Raw genomic sequence first — 17652 nt, 5'->3', positions numbered from 1 at the left:
TTTGGTGCACAGGACAGGAGGGTCTCCAGCACAATTTCCACACCCATCTCTGGATGGATCTGCACCTTAAACAGAGAAAAAACAGAATCAAGCATCAGAAAAACAAGAAATACAGTATAAGTTGTCAACATTAAACAACAAGAAAAAACTAAGGTGATCGCCGGCCACTAGCCCTGAGCTTCACTAAAAGACCCAGAATTTAAGTTGAGGGGTGCTCTGTTTCCTAATAAAATGAATTAAAAGAGTGAAAAGCGTAGAACTATACTATGCCAGTATGCTAGCCATACGAAATGGAAAATAAGTGTGTCTAAGTCTGGACTTGAAAGCCTCCCAAATCTGACTGAGGGAACGAAGGATTTTTCAACATCCTTCTAGGAAAAAAAAGTGCTGATTGTCACACACTTTATGACTCACTTCCTGTATTTCCTGACTAAATTCAAAAACATCAAAACGTGTATAAAAACAGTTAAGAGCATTTGCAAATTCAAAATTAGACTGGAAGCAATCAAAAGAGATGGTCCTGCTGGCTTTAGTGTTGGAAGCCTGCAATGGCGTTCATGCTTGACCAAGCAGATCCAAGATTATTCATCGCCATCTTATTCTCCAGCTTCATTTATAGTCCTGTTTTGCTTTTAAAATCCCAATTTTCACCTCCTTAGTGGCTGTATGCCGCTCAGAGGCTGATCCATGTTTAAAAGCAAGTCTCTTGGCCTGTATACAAGCCTTAACTGACCTCGTGACCCATGGCTTATTATTGGGAAATATTTTCACACGCCTACAGGGAATGATCATCCCTGCAAAAAGTGGAATACGAAGAAACTACGCCAGCAAGTTCATCAAGATTGTCACTGCAAGCTTCTTTGAACATGACCCAATCAGTGCAGTAGTAGCAGTCCTTAGGCAAAGCACAGCCTCCTCTGTCCAGTCCTTAATGTCTCGCATATGTAACAGTTCTATATGTAAGAAGGAGATGGACACAGTTGTGATTCCCCGAACCCAGGGGGGGCATTGGGAGAGATTTATATGCCTCCTTGATGGACCCATAACAAATATCAATAATTTTATCCCTTCTGGTTGGGCAGGTTGCATATTGATAAAAGTCAGGTAGTGTCTTTTTAAGGGAGACATGGTTGAAATTGCCCAGTAAAAAGATCGGTACATCAGGTGAGACCTGCAGTTTCTGCACCACGTCATGGATGACACTGCAGGCAGAAGAGGCGTTTGCTTTTGGGTGTAAGTAAACTGTTGATGTAAACAGATAGAATATTTTACTGCAAAAACATATATATATATATTTTCCTGCATTGCACAGCATACTCACTAGCCCCATTAAAATCACAGTTCAGGAATTTAATTTATTTTCAGATCAATGAAAACATTAAATGGACAACTATCTTCATGGCTTGCTTTAGAGATGCATCTTTACAGCTTTATAACCAGCTGTAAAGATACTGTAAAGCTTAGCTTCACATGCTTCTTGAAGAACTTTAGTGATAAACTGGCAATCATGCAGGACTGTTGTATTTTAATAAACAAATCTGTACATGTATTAATGTCTGTAAGCAGAGATTCATCAACAAGAGAGAAGATAATCGGTATTCCACAGTTCATCTTACCGGTGACTTTCTTCTCATCATCGTCATAGTTACTGGAGGTGAGGAGCTGTCCAAAGATGAGCTGGCACGTAGACCTTCTCCACCTTGTGCTCCACACAAATATACCCTTCCCATTATTCCAGATACTGATGGTGTTGTTTTCACTACAATAAGGGGGAAAAATATGATGGTTTACATGTAAAGCAAACAGTGGTAGGACGAAATGATAATTTGAGGTGTCAATTGGCTTTGTAATACTGTACTCACACATCAATGGTGACTTTGATGCAGGACATGTTCTTTCTCTCTGTTTGTTGTCTGCTGCATTCACTGTGAAAACAACAGTAAACTGGTTATTTCAGTGTTTCAAACACACTATGTGATGGCACGCATTTTTTACACATTGATTTTAAGGATTTTTTAAGACAAACAGCAGCTGCTCACTCACCAAGGATCTCATCAAAGATCTTGTAAAGCCCTGGCAACAAAGGTGACATCACGGCAGTTCATTCCAACATCTTCATCATACACCCACATTTGCTTGGAAAGAAATCAAATATTATCAAACCACTGGCACAAACGTTGACATCATGACAGTTTATCTGCAATCTTCATTATACAACCCACACTTGCTGCGGACAGACAACAAGCAATGATTTTATCTGTAATGAATTAAATTAGGCTACACTGTGTAGGCAAAAATTTCAGCAAAGCAATCATTGCTGTAAGAGGTCTTACTTGGGTGACAGGCTCCACGGAGCCGATGTAGGTGTCCGGCCGGAGCAAGATGTGCTCCAGCTGTGTCTTCTTCTGATAGATCTCTCCACAGACAGTCGCTTTGGATCCTTCTTCGTCTTCTCCAGCATTTTATTCTCAAAGAAGTTCTGTCAAAGACAACAAGTATATTTTAGGTGGACACATGGCAACAGCACCCCTCCCAAATTACAAATAACATATGAAAACATGACTAACATGTCAATGCTCTCACTCCTCATTGCTAGTCTAAGTGCATCCAGACTCTCTTGGAGACAAAACCCCAGACAATGGGAATAACCCTGTGCATCCAAAAAGTGATTCAATCCAACCATGAAGTTGTGGACTGGTGATGCACCAGACAAAAACTTGCACTCCAGACTGGAAAAGCTTGTTGTTGGTAGAGAAGCGTCATACATTTCCCCACAAAATCTGCATCAGTGCAAAATAACAGCTCAGATAAATAAATAAAAAAAAAAAAAAAATTAAAAATCGCCAGCTGCATGATTTAATAATAATTTCCTTATTGTCATTGTACTCGTTTTCTTCTGCTTAAAACTGATTTAGAATTATTTAAGAGGTTTTACTTTGTCATCTGATGGTTAATAATAACATTATTCCCTTTTGTAGCGGGATGAAGGTCCCGGTCCCAATTGAAAAGACGTTCCCGCTAGCTTGGCTAAAGGGGAGTTCCCCTTTGGCTGACCTGGTAGAGGAACGGTCTTTTGTGCGAGCCGCATGGGTCGATCCCCACCGTCGTCCCCGGCCACGAAGGTCCTCCTGCTTCAATCTGCGTCATGAACAGGTAAGTTCACTTTGATAAGTAGTCAGACTCGGATGCACCGGTGTTGCACTCTGATCAGTCCCCCATCTTTTATTATGAAATAATGCTGAATTTATGTGGAAATGATAGTTTCAGACGTTTCATAGATCTGTCCGCTGAGATAGATGACTGGAGTGCAGTTTTAAGCAGAAACAAGGTGATAATCGGTGAATTCCTGCTGATGCTCCAAAATGGCGCATGAGCAGTGAAGGCAGGGGGACCGATCAGACAGGGAACAGCTCTGACTGTGACACAAGCACTCGTGGACCAACTCCAGATGTAGAGATACTGCCTTGGTCAGGGGCAGAGAAAGTAGCAGACCCTAAATAATAGGACTGCAACAAAAAATTATTTGGATCATCGATGAATCTGATGGGGTTTCGACACAATTAATCAGATTACCGGGGAATTTTTTAAAATGTGCCAGTGAAACAATTTTTCTCATCCTTCCATCACTTTATTTAACAACAGAACATTATTTGAAAACTTAAAATACTTGAAAATCAACAAATCATCAAATGTCCCTTGGGTGTTGAAATATAAAATAATAAGAATAAAACAGTTTTATAATAAAGAACAAAAATAATTATTTCAAATGACACTGCTTTATCAAAGTGCTGAGTTGCCATAAAACAACACTGAAACATATACAATGTTATAAAATATATGGTGAAAAAATAGGTATTTTTGGTTGCTGCAAATGAGCAATTAGCATAACTAGTTAACCATAAAACCTAAATCAAAAACTGTAGCCTGACTCATATATGTGCAACATTCTCTGTATAACTTGTAAACTATGTGGTCATTTCACAATGACACATGTGACTCATGTCTCTATCTCTAAAATTGTATTGTAGCATTATTAGTTATTATTACTATTATTATTGTTGCTATTATTATTAATATATAAATAAAAATAAATAAAAAATAAAATATTTGTAATACATTTGACTTTTTTACGACAATAAACGCTGAGCCATTAATTATTATACAGAAAACAAATGCACAAACATGCTGAAATGCCAGCAGCTTAATGCTAACTTTAACACTGAAAACGCCATATACATGCTAACATGTTAGCCATCAGCGTTAGCATAAATACATCTATCAACTGTTTCAGAGGACTATAACAGGTCAGTTTAACATAAAAAAGGTAAACATTCCTCAGACATATGCTCTTTAGGGTTTTAGTGGAGAAAAATTAAGATAAAGTGAAATAAAACAAATGAACCAACGAAGCAGCAGCTCGAAGCACTCCTTCATTGGTTCAAGATTCAAAGCAAAGCTCGGTTGATTATATGGAAGAAACGAACATTTGCGGTAAAACAAAGTTATTTAGCAACTAATCGATGACTAAATTAGTTGACAACTATTTTAATAATCGATTTTAATCGATTAACTCCATTAGTTGTTTCAGCTCTACTAAATAAGCATGTTTTTGATTGTGGGAGGAAACCGGAGTGCCGAGGAAACCCACTCAGACAGAGGGAGAACATGCAAAACTCCATACACAAAGGGCAGGAAATGATCCCACAAACTTCTTGCCGAGAGGCAGCAGTGCTAAACACTAATCCACCATGCAATACCTCAAAAAGCCAGTCTCTACCTGTACATCTGCAAGTTTATTTCTGAGGATCTGTGCAAAATATTACCTATATGCTACTTACTACAATTCATCCACAGTCAAAACATCTCCCCGCAAACTTAAACTTTCCACTCTGTCTTGCACTACGTAGTTCTCCAGTCATAGGTACAATAGGTAGTCATGGGTGACTTGGTGGCTTCCCTCATTAGTCAGTCCCCAAGTTAAGAAATGTCTACTACAATAAGGGTTTTTCAGCTACTCTTAAAATGAAGGGAAGAATGCAAATGGCCGCAATTATGAAATGGTCAATTATTTTTTTTGAACCGCTTGAAAATAGCCACTTCCTTGAATAAAAGCAGACAGTCTATGCTGCAGGATCATGATGTTTGATTCCAATTCCATTGTGGTGGTGTACAAAGGTAAAACCACACAACTGTTACTAAATACTTATGGACCTGACTAAAACCAGTAGTAAGCAGTGGGGGGGAAACAACAAACTTTTAAAGAAAACATTAAGCGAAAATGTACATTTCAGAATCAGAATCACTTTATTGTCGTTATACAGTGTATAATGAAATTGCAATTGACTCCTTATAAAAAATATAATATGCAGATAAAAACGGTATGCACAATGCTAAATGTGCAGTGCAGCTGTATAACACTTCGCTGTGCAAAATTTCATCTGAGGAAGAGAAGTGTAATTTGCACATTATCTAATCAATCTACTGCAGGACACTGAATAAATAAATAAACTATGACTTTGTAACCTTCTGTTTTTCGCCATAACGGTCGTTAACTTAGTTATGATGCTAACACCAGTTAGCTGCGGCGCCTTAAGTTTATCGCAGCAACGAAAACTGTACTTTACCTTCAGCGGTTCCGCCATTTTTGTTGTATTTATTAATAACTATCAAGGACTTGAGTTTGTAACCAACTCGCCAACTTAACGTCTAAGAATCGTATGCGTCGGGTGTCCAAGGTAAATTTAAAAATTCGGAGGTCTTCACGCGGCAATGATATGGACCAATCAAAAGGAAGCTTCTCTGCACTCCTCGAATGAGAAATTTAATCCCGCCCATTTCAAGAAAGACAGCCAATCTGTGATTTTACAAGAGGCGCGCTTTGGGCCGTAGCCAGCCAACCAGATTCCAAAACAGAATACAATAGAAGCAAGTTTTTTAAAAATAAATAAATGTTTTTGTTGTTGTTGTTTTTTTAATTTTCATAAAAGAGGACCGTTCACATAGATTTTGTAATGATGTGCCAGTACTGCAATCACCATTATATTCTTCACACATATTTTTTTTTTTCCAGCAGATGTTACACTTCTCAAATGTAGGACAGGAAATAAATGTTAGAAAACAGGGACAAAAATTTTTTTTTAATCCCATGACGTTCCTTGGGCCAAAGACACCACCATATTCAATGATAGATATTCAGTAGGGATCCATCGATACCACTTTTTTCCAGACCAAATACATTTTGGTACTCACCGATACCGAATACCGATATGAATACTTAATGATAGCATTACAGTTTTATGATGACTTTGAAAATATTTTTTATTCATCAGTTGTTCCTTACTTTTTGACTGTAAATGCTACAATATCATTAGCTTTGTTATTATTTACAAACTAATTTAAATCATGTAACTTCACTTTTTACAGCAAATTGTCTTTTAACATTAACTGTGTATTTCTTAAGAAACATGACACTGCCAGACATCTCACTGAAATGTAACCTGTGGACCTCAGCACTACAAAATAACTGAAATTGTCCATCAATAACTTTATTTATGTCTGTTAGGACTAAAAGCCTTTTTGAAAATGTGAGGGGCAGATTCTTTTGATGAAAAGCAGCTTCTCTGCTTACTTAGCTGTGAGACTGTTTCTGTTTTTAATCTAGCTAAACAGCCCTGATTGGAGTTCTGACAGAGGAACTGTGGCGCAAAGTGCCAAAGTCACAGAGGAACTTTTTTTTCAGCCACACGAGGAATTAAAGTGTTTTGAGATGTATTGTTTCCAAACTCTGGAGGCTTTATGTGGATTAATTTTTCTTCGTATGATCGTATGATTATGAATTCCACTGACGCAAACAGGTACGTTTTGCAAACAGGACTTTTTATTTACTGTGTGTGTGAATTTATTCCGCATGATGGACAGCGACTTTCAGCCAATCTGTGGACAGCACTGACGGCCGTATTTGACTTATGAGTAAATTAGACGAAAGCCTGTAATAATCCATAAATTAGCTGCATCATTGTAAAAGCTGCAGTGTTCAAAACGTATGAAAAAGTAGTGGTGTATATTCTAGAAATTTCGGAGCGTGCGCTTGAAAATCCCACATTGAGAGGTTGACATCAAGCTGCTGTAAAGGGGTATTGGGTCGGCGTATCAATACATTTTCTGATTACAAGTATGAGTAAATGAATACAGGATTGAGCTGATACCCAATACTGTATTGGCATCGGTGCATCCCTAATGTTCAGGTGTTTTCAGTGGCGGTTAACTGCTTTTGCATCCCTTTTTACATTCCTATTGCATCCTGTTTTTGAGAATACCCTACTGAATGTAGTACCATACTGTATGCATCCATCCATTTTTCTAAACCCGCTTATTCCATTTAAGGGTCAAGGGGTCCTGGAGCCTATTCTGGTGCTTATTGAGCAAGAGCCAGGATCCACCCTGGACATGTCCATCACAGTTCCACATTGTATTTACGAGGTAGCTCTGTCTGTGGGCATGAAGGTATGGTAATCTGACAATTGACCCCATTGACCTTGGCATTCACCCAAATGGTTGGCCTCTGGCCGACCTTGCAAAGGCAATTCTCAAATCCACTTCAATGTGACCTTTTCCAAAATTAATTTTTTAAGGGCAATTTCAGAGTCAACATTCATTGACTTACCAAGTTTGACCAGAATCAGCAAAATGACCTCAGATGAGGCAAATAAACAGACAGGCAGACATGATCTTGGTCCAATGATTGATCTTTGGCAAATTTGTTCTGCTGTGGGCCTAGGTGGTTGCCATTCAGAATCCAAGGCAGTTCCCATGGTGTTGTGGATGCGGCGAAACATGGTGCCAGCCTGCTCTTGCCTGGACATTTCAGGAATCCAAACTACTTAAGTGAACCATGTTTGTACACATTGTGGGAGCTCTAAATTTTGACCTTTGACCCTAATGACCTTGATGTTCAACTGAATCCACCTGCAGAAATGTGCCACAGTGTTGCCAAATCAGAGAGAAAATTTTAAATTTTGACATTCAACCCCAAAGACCATAAACTTTGCTAAAAACAAACCATTTAAGGGAAACTACCAGGCATGACCTTCACCTACAGTAGTGTTCAGAATAATAGTAGTGCTATGTGACTAAAAAGATTAATCCAGGTTTTGAGTATATTTTCTTATTGTTACATGGGAAACAAGGTACCAGTAGATTCAGTAGATTCTCACAAATCCAACAAGACAAAGCATTCATGATATGCACATTCTTAAGGCTATGAAATTGGGCTATTAGTAAAAAAAAAGTAGAAAAGGGGGTGTTCACATAATAGTAGTGTGGCATTCGTCAGTGAGTTCATCAATTATGTGGAACAAACAGGTGTGAATCAGGTGTTCCTTATTAAGGATGAAGCCAGCACCTATTGAACATGCTTTTCTTTTTGAAAGCCTGAGGAAAATGGGACGTTCAAGACACTGTTCAGAAGAACAGCGTAGTTTTGATTAAAAAGTTGATTGGAGAGGGGAAAACTTATACGCAGGTGCAAAAACTATAGGCTGTTCATCTACAACGATCTCCAATGTTTTAAAATGGACAAAAAAAAAAAGAGAGACGCGTGGAAGAAAATGGAAAACAACCATCAAAATGGATAGAGAGAACAACCAGAAATGGCAAAGGCTCACCCACTGATCAGCTCCAGGATGATCAAAGACAGTCTGGAGTTACCTGTAAGTGCTGTCACAGTTAGAAGACGCCTGTGTGAAGCTATTTATTTGCAAGAATCCCCCGCAAAGTCCCTCTGTTAAATAAAAGACATGTGCAGAAGAGGTTACAATTTGGCCAAAGAACACATCAACTGGCCTAAAGAGAAATGGAGGATATTTTTGTGGACTGATGAGAGTAAAATTGTTCTTTTTGGGTCCAAGGGCCACAGACAGTTTGTGAGACGACCCCCAAACTCTGAATTCAAGCCACAGTTCACAGTGAAGACAGTGAAGCATGGTGGTGCAAGCATCATGATATGGGCATGTTTCTCCTACTATGGTGTTGGGCCTATATATCGCATACCAGGTATCATGGATCAGTTTGGATATGTCAGAATACTTGAAGAGGTCATGTTGCCTTATGCTGAAGAGACATGCCCTTGAAATGGTGTTTCAACAAGACAATGACCCCAAGCACACTAGTAAACGAGCAAAATCTTGGTTCCAAACCAACAAAATTAATTCCTCGCAGATGTGAAGAAATCATGAAAAACTGTGGTTATACAACTAAATACTAGTTTAGTGATTCACAGGATTGCTAAAAGCAGTTTGAACATAATAGTTTTGAGTTTGTAGCGTTAACAGCAGATGCTACTATTATTGCGAACACCCCCTTTTCTACTTTTTTTACTAATAGCCCAATTTCATAGCCTTAAGAGTGTGCATATCATGAATGCTTGGTCTTGTTGGATTTGTGAGAATCTACTGAATCTACTGGTACCTTGTTTCCCATGTAACTAATCTTTTAGTCACATATCACTACTATTATTCTGAACACTACTGTATGTTTTGAGAGGAAAATAAACACACAAATATGATACAAGACTCTAACGTGTCAAACACTACCTACAATATTTACTAATGGTGAGCAAAATGTGAAAATGTGTAAAAATTATCTCATGGCATGACAAGGTTCTTACCATGACTTCACAATTATGGACAGGAACAGACCATGAGAGGTGAGCTAATGCTAACAGCTTCAAATATTTATTAGAACAACAACAGTTTTAAACAGTAATTTACAAAAAAAAAAGGATATGTACAGAAAATATGCTTTTTCCAGAACAATTTAAGCTACAACCTTTTATCATGCTGCAATCCATTGGCAGCCTGATGGCTTAGTGGTTAGCAGTGTTGCCTGACAGCAAGAAGATATGGGTTTAAATCCCACCTGTGGCATTTCTGTGGGAGTTTTGCATGTCCTCCCTGTGTTGTGTGGGTTTCTCCCACATTTAAAGACATGTAGGTTAGGTGGATTGGAAATTTTATAAACTGTCCAGGTATCCCTTGCAAAAGATGGTCTCGATCTCAATGGGACTAACCCTGGTTTAAGGGCCCCTTCACACATAGTACAAATGTGGCTGAATTGGCACACAAAGCAGGAATCATATGAAATACATGTAAAATTGGAGCTGCCTCCAACACCTTGTACACCTGTGGCTACAACTATTTGCACACACCAGCGGCTGAAGACAGAGTGTGCCCTGTGGAGTCCATTTGATCCTCTGCGGCAGGTGTCGGCCAAATTCCAGGTGAAACACACAAAAATCTAAACCTTCCACTCGCTTTGGCACTTACAAAATGTGTGCCATTCGCACTATTAGCATGAAAACAGTGAGCAGTGAAGACAGTGAAGCATGGTGGTGCAAGCATCAAAATATGGGCATGTTTCTCCTACTCTGGTGTTGGGCCTATATATCGCATACCAGGTATCATGAGATCAGTTTGGATATGTCAAAATACTTGAAGAGGCATGTTGCCTTATGCTTGAAGCGGACATGCCCTTGAAATGGGTGTTTCAACAAGACAATGACCCACAGCACACTAATAAACCAGCAAAATCTTGGTTCCAAACCAACAAAATGAATGCCTCGCAGATGTGAAGAAATCATGAAAAACTGTGGTTATACAAACTAATACTAGTTTAGTGATTCACAGGATTGCTAAAAAAGCAGTTTGAACATTACAGTTTTGAGTTTGTAGCGGTTGAACAGCAGATGCTACTACAGTATTATTGTGAACACCCCCTTTTCTACTTTTTTTTTACTAATAGCCCAATTCATAGCCTTAAGAGTGTGCATATCATGAATGCTTGGTCTTGATGGATTTGTGAGAATCTACTGAATCTACTGGTACCTTGTTTCCCATGTAACAATAAGAAATATACTCAAAACCTGGATTAATCTTTTTAGTCACATAGCACTACTATTATTCTGAATACTACTGTACCTACTCAGTTTGGTGTAAATTGTAAAGAAAACCTGGGAAGAGTAGAGAGGCAGGCAGACAGACAGACAAATGTTAGATCATGGTGCAGGCATTTTACCCCCATTTTGAGAACAGATTACATTTGGTACAAAGGAGCCCAAATCTTTTTAGATAATCTGTATTATAATAGCCAAGTGACCTCTGTGTGCACGTGTGTGTGCGTGTGTATGGCTTTGATCACGCAAAAAACTGGGTAGAGCTGACATTTGCCGTTTGGTATGCTTATGTATTTTTGGTCAAGGATGAACTCTGTGAAAACAGAAAGTTGATAGGACTAATATTTTTGGTGAAATTTGCAATTTTAGCTAACCAGTAAACAATGGACGTTGTGCTGCAATGCATCAGGGTAGTTCAGGGTTTTGGGGTTTTTAAATGTTGTTATTGTAGTTCATGTTAGTTAATAGTGTTGTTTTTGTTGTGTTTTTGTAGCTGAATTTGTTTAGTCAGTTTAGTTAAGTCTCATGTTGCCGTTACCACGAGTGAGTTAAGTTAAATGTTGCCAGTACCATGGCTGAAAACTGTAGTCTGGCTGATGTTTTCTGTCTCTTTTTCTGCCTTTCTAAAATTAGAAGCACCTGTGCAGACTGTGGAAAAGACAGTGCGTGTGTGTAACTCAGTCACAGAGAAACTGTGGAGAACTGACATTTGTCGTTTGATATGCTTATGTATTTTGAGTCAAGGATGACAACGCCAAAATGGACCATTGATAGGACCAATATTTTTGGAGAAGCTACGGATATTAGCTAACAACACTCAACAGTGGATGTTGCTAACTACATTATGGACTCCACACACCATTCCAGCAGGGGAAGCTAAGTCATCTTTATATTAAAAGCATGAGTGCAGTAAGTGATTTTATTTAGTAAGTTAAATGTAAGTACATAATACAGTATAATTGTAAATATGTTAAAAATACATGGATGACACAAGAAAGTGAAAACACTTATTTCCATTGTGGTCCATTTAAAAAATCTAATGACAAAATAGAAGCAAAAATAAACAAAACTAAATAATAATACTAATAATAATAATAATAATAATAATAATAAATAATAATAATTATTATTATATTTATTATTATTATTATTATTATTATATTATTATCATAGTGTGTATATGATAACAAGAACCTAACATTTTATAAACGGTACATTAAGATGATAACATTTAAAAAATCCCTAATTAACGGTAAATAAAAGGATTGAGTTCCTCCTTCTAAAATTGTTGAGGTCTGTTCTAAAAAACTTCTGGACTCACACACCATTACAACTCGCTGCCTATGTTATAAACAGTCCCAATCTAGAGTCCGTGGATCCCACAGGCACGCAGTAGTGTGTAATAAAACATTAAAAACTCATATTATAGGCAGCATAAATGAAATGATGGAAAAACAGCAAAGGAGAAACAATCAGTCTTTAGATTTCTGCTGGGGCGGTTAGGTGGCAATGGGAAATGCAATAACCTGCTTAGACTTCCACTGCTTCTGTTCCATGCTCTTCTGTGCTTCCCACTCATCTGACCTTGGCATGATAATAATAGGTCTTGCGCGCTGCAGCCCATCAGACATATCGGGAGTGTACAGTATGTACCTTTACACCCACCAAGCGCAAACAGCTGCATGTGCAAGCTTACACCACAGCTGCACTCGGAAAGAAAAAAAAATCTCATTCAAGAGCGCACTCACTGTTTATTCACCAAAACTGCAAGCAGAAACCTTCAGTGCATCCAGAAAGTATTCACAGCACTTCACTGTTTCCATATTTGTTTATGTTACAGCCTATTCCAAAATGGAGTAAATTCATTTTTCCCTCCAAATTCTACTCACAACACCCCATAATGACGTGAAAAATGTTTTTTTTTATTAATTTTTGCAAATTTATTAAAAATAAAAAACTAAGAAATCCACATGTACACAATTATTCACACCCTTTGCTCAATATTTTGTTGATGCACCCTTTGACAGCAGTACACCTCAAGTATTCTTAAAAATTATGTCACAAGCTTGGTCCACCTATCTTTGGGCAGTTTTGTCCATTCCTCTTTGCAGCACCTCTCAAGTTCCATCAGGTTGGATGGGGAGCGTCGGTGCACAGACATTTTCAGATCTCTCCAGAGAATGTGCTGTGTGTTTGCTCTAGGGGTTGGTAAGTTTAGACCTTACTTGTGTGAAGCTCTTTGAGGCAAGCTTTGTTGTAATTGACGCTATATAAATAAATTAAAATGAAATGAAAATGAGATGTTCAATCAGATTCAGGTCTGGGCTCTGGCTGGGCCACTCATGGACATTCACAGAGTTGTCCTGAAGCCACTCCTTTGATATCTTGGCTGTGTGTTTAGGATCACTGTCCTGCTGAAAGATGAACCATCACCCAGTCTGAGGTCAAGAGCGCTCTGGAGCAGGTTTTCATCCAGGATGTCTCTGTACATTGCTGCATTCATCTTTCCCTCAATCCTGACTTGTCTCCCAGTTTCTGAAAATCATCCCCACAGCACAATGCTGCCACCACCATGCTTCACTGTGTGGATGGAGCCTGGTTTCCTGCAAACATGATGCCTGACATTCACACCAAAGAATTCATTTTTTGTCTCATCAGACCAGAGAATTTTGTTCCTCATGGTTTGAGAGTCCTTCAGGTGCCTTTTGACAAACTCCAGGTGGGCTGCCATGTGCCTTTTACTAAGGAGTGGCTTCTGTCTGTCCACTCTACCGTACAGGCCTGATTGGTGGATTGCTGCAGAGATGGCTGTCCTTCTGGAAGGTTCTCCTCTCTCCACAGAGGGATACTGGAGCTCTGACAGACGGACCATCGGGTTCTTGGTCACCTCCCTGACTAAGAGTCCTGGTAGAGCCAAACTTCTTCCATTTACGGATGATGGAGGCCACTGGGACCTTCAAAGCAGCAGAAATGTTTCTGTACCCTTCCCCAAATTTGTACCTCGAGACAATCCTATCTCAGAGGTCTACAGACAATTCCTTTGACTGCACGCTTGGTTTGTGCTGTGACATGCACTGTCAAATGTGGAACCTTATATATAAACAGCCGTGTCTTTCCAAATTATGTCCAACCAACTGAATTTACCCCAGGTGGCCTTCAATTAAGCTGTAGAATCACCTCAAGGATGATCAGTGGAAACAGGATGCACCTGAGCTCAGTTTTGAGTTTCTTGGAAAAGGCTGTAAATACTTACGTGCACGTGATTTCTTAGTTTTTTATTATTATTATTTTTTTTTTAATAATAAATTTACAAAAGTCTCACATTTTTTTCCTATCGTTATTATGGGTATTGTGTGTAGATTTTTGAGGAAAGACATGAATTTCATCCATTTTGGAATAAGGCTGTAAGGTAACAAAATGTGGAGTAAGTGAAGCGCTGTGAATACTTTCCAGCTTTCTGGATGCACCGTAATACAGATGCAAAATCAGCATGACAGTCAGACGGTTTCTTCTGCCACATTTAATAACACATTTTTTAAAATGACAATGCCACCAGTAGAAAACCTTCCGGGTTTTTTGTTTTTTTGTATGAATGCATGCATGCATGTTGCTACACAGTAAAATCACAGTAAAGTGTAAAACTTACACTGACAGTGGTAATTAACACTGCCAGTATTATTTAACACTGTTGATTTACTGTGTATAAAAAAAATATAGTTTGTTAAACATTCCTGAATAACCTTTTCATGCAGGCACTAACGGACAGTCTCTCTTATCTGGTACTAGTGGGCAGTATGAAACAGGAGGACTTAGTACTTGATATCCAAATATAGTCACCATCTAAAGTTTAGTGAGCCATCGGCCTCCATATTCTCTGGACCACCGGGCTCCCTGTTCATTTATTAATGCACATGCATTTCCTGGAGTCAGCTGCAAGTCCACTTTCGAAAATGCAGTGGTGAGGAAACTGTAGTGAGTAACACAAACCTAAAATTATAAAATGACTCTTTTTATTATTGTCATTTTCAGCACAATTTTGTCATGGCACTATAAATGAGATTTTCCACATGAATACAGCAGCCAAAACAGTTTTTTCATGTAAGGATTTAGTGGTATAATGGAGATTTATGCAGACTGAAGCAACATTCCCACTGTGTGTTTTGTTATATGAGCATCTGTGCCCTATTTTCAGTCTGGTTGTGCTTGCACGGTTAGTGCGTGTGAATCCTGCCCTCTATAACGCTTGCCCTTTCCTATGCTGATAGACATACCAGTACCCAGTACTCTCTACTAGCTGTTTTTTCAAATGTGTCAAGATGGTGAACAGCACCTAATTTTGAGAAATTCCTCCAAAAACAAAATTCAGATATTGAGCCATTCGACCTGTTTAAGGGGCTCTAACTGGTGTTCCTTCTTCTCAACGCAGAGGAGGGATGACGGATGAGGGAGGATTGGAAAAGAGTGGCCAAGGAGAGAAGCTTTGGTTTGGCCATGAAAAGAGCAACTACTGCGACATCTAGTGGCATCATTCATTCCAATTGTAATTAATACTGAGATCACACTAAAGAGATTATAGTTCACCAAGAATTACTGGATTTCCTGATGTGGAATATATCGTTTTATCATAATCTTGACATGTCATCTTGACTGCTGTAGGGCCATATTAAAAAAACTCCAACTAGCATTAGCATGTGCAGTCACACATTAGCAGTCAGGAGATGTGGTCATATTACTTGCAGGTGATATTAATGATTAGTAGTTGATGCTTACTGCAGCTGATGCTAACGGCAATCCATGCTATCTGCTATCAGTTAACAGTTAATAATAAATGGACATGTGACAACATATGCTAATGCTACCTGCTAATATGTGAGCACATATACTAATACATTTGTTCATTATATATAAATAAATGTAGTTACTGGAGTTACGTTAGGAAGGACATTCGGCGTAAAACTTGTGCCAAATAGCAATGCGGATCTGGCTGTATCCGCTGTGGCGACCCCGATCAAAAAAAAAAAAAAAAACCGGGAGCAGCTGAATGAACAACAAACAAACTGCAAAGCTAAACTTTTGAATAAGGTCACTGTGGGTCTTTGACTTTCGATGTGCTGTTTCTAATGAACATTTATGAGACTCCATTCATGCACCCACTCAAATCTTTTAGTCATTTTTTGGCTATCACATTTCCGACAGTGTCCTTAGTGGGCCATAACATGACCTTTTAGGTGAACACTCCTCCCCGGGTGTCATTGTGAACATGTCAAAGAGACACAATGAAAGACTAAGAATAATCAATTACTCTATGTTAAAGGGCAACAGAAATGTCACCGTGACGCATTCCACAATCCCAACAAATGAATCACTTTTCCCCATAAACACCCATAAATGTTAAGGCATTGGTGGTTTCTTTTATGATGATGGCCACAGTGTGTCTGAGTTAAAAGCACAATCTAAAAGTGAAGACTTTAAGGATATTTACTTCCCAGGCAGACATCCAAGCATCCCCACCTCTTGAAGGTAACAGCTATCTGCCACAGTCAGCTGAAACGTGGGCATCCCCTTGACGTTCTCCAGCCACTGAGGTCCTCAACACTGCAGGAACAGTGTGCAGGATGATGCCCAGAGGAATGTGCCATAGGAGCAAAATGTCATAGCTGATGTTCTTCCACCAAAAAAAAGTGATACGCCTCCCCTTGTTTGACAGAACGCCATTCCAGTGATACCCAGGGACCCTCTAAAGAGACCTTGTACCAAAGACATCATCTGGGGCAGCAATAAGTCAGTTGGGAAAGTGAGCCGTCTTATGACCAAAGGGCTGGCGGTTCGAATCGGGCTCCCATCTAGTCAAAATCCGTAGGTGCAAAATGGCAACCAGGGTATACAGGAGGGACCCAGGGTATACAGAGAGAAGGATGCTGAGGATGGAGCCACCAGAATGGCAGCCATGCTTCTGTCACTTTGCCCCAGGGTAGCTGTGGCTACACCAGGAGTTTACCACCACCAATGTGTGAATGAATGAATAATGCAAAGTGCTTTGGGTGTCTTAAAAAGCTCTCTATAAATCCAAGTCATTATTATTATTATTATCTATCTAGCCTTCACCTTAGGTTCCTGGTTAGCCTCCAATTCTCACAACCATACAGTAAAACTGGGAGCACCAGGACTCCAGTGCCTTGGCTCTTCATTCTCTTGCAAAGATAGCATCGCCAAACACCTCTATCCAGCAACATTTTGCTGAAAGCAAAATGACCCAAGAAGAACAAGGAAATGAATACAGCTACAGTGAAAGCGTGGGAGAACATCGGCAGGGCAGAAACCCAACCCCAATATGATGTGACAGATATCAAGAATAACTGTTAGGTTCTTTTATCACGGCGAGTGATCTTCAAAGAACTGGACAGGAAACGGACTTCATAGTTTAGATGTTGTGTTTTAAAGAGTTGTTACACTGATACAGTGAATCATCTCAGCGCTGGGATCTTTTCACCAGGTCACATGCAAACACCTGGGACAAGAACCTAGATTTTTCTCCTTCACTACCTTTTGTTCCTTCAGCCTAAGCCACCCCCATATGGGCAGTCCTTAACCTGGCTTGAATCAGTGAAAATGGGCCGTTGTCTGTTCGCAGTGCGTTCATGGTTGTTATGTAAAAATCTTATAGTGTGTGTTTATGTACGAGGGCTGTCCGTAAAGTATAGGTC

At 39.2% G+C, this 17652-nt stretch overlaps 1 pseudogene; it reads right to left on the bottom strand.

Annotated features, from left to right (window-relative positions):
* Positions 1 to 410: 410 nt before the first annotated feature.
* Positions 411 to 17652, bottom strand: part of LOC117530612 — a 27261-nt pseudogene continuing 10019 nt past the window's right edge.

Source organism: Thalassophryne amazonica, chromosome 18 (assembly GCF_902500255.1).
Source record: "Thalassophryne amazonica chromosome 18, fThaAma1.1, whole genome shotgun sequence".
NCBI classification, from domain to species: domain Eukaryota; kingdom Metazoa; phylum Chordata; class Actinopteri; order Batrachoidiformes; family Batrachoididae; genus Thalassophryne; species Thalassophryne amazonica.
The sequence above is the reverse complement of the archived record's forward strand: the minus strand, read 5'-3'. Positions and strand labels throughout refer to the sequence as shown.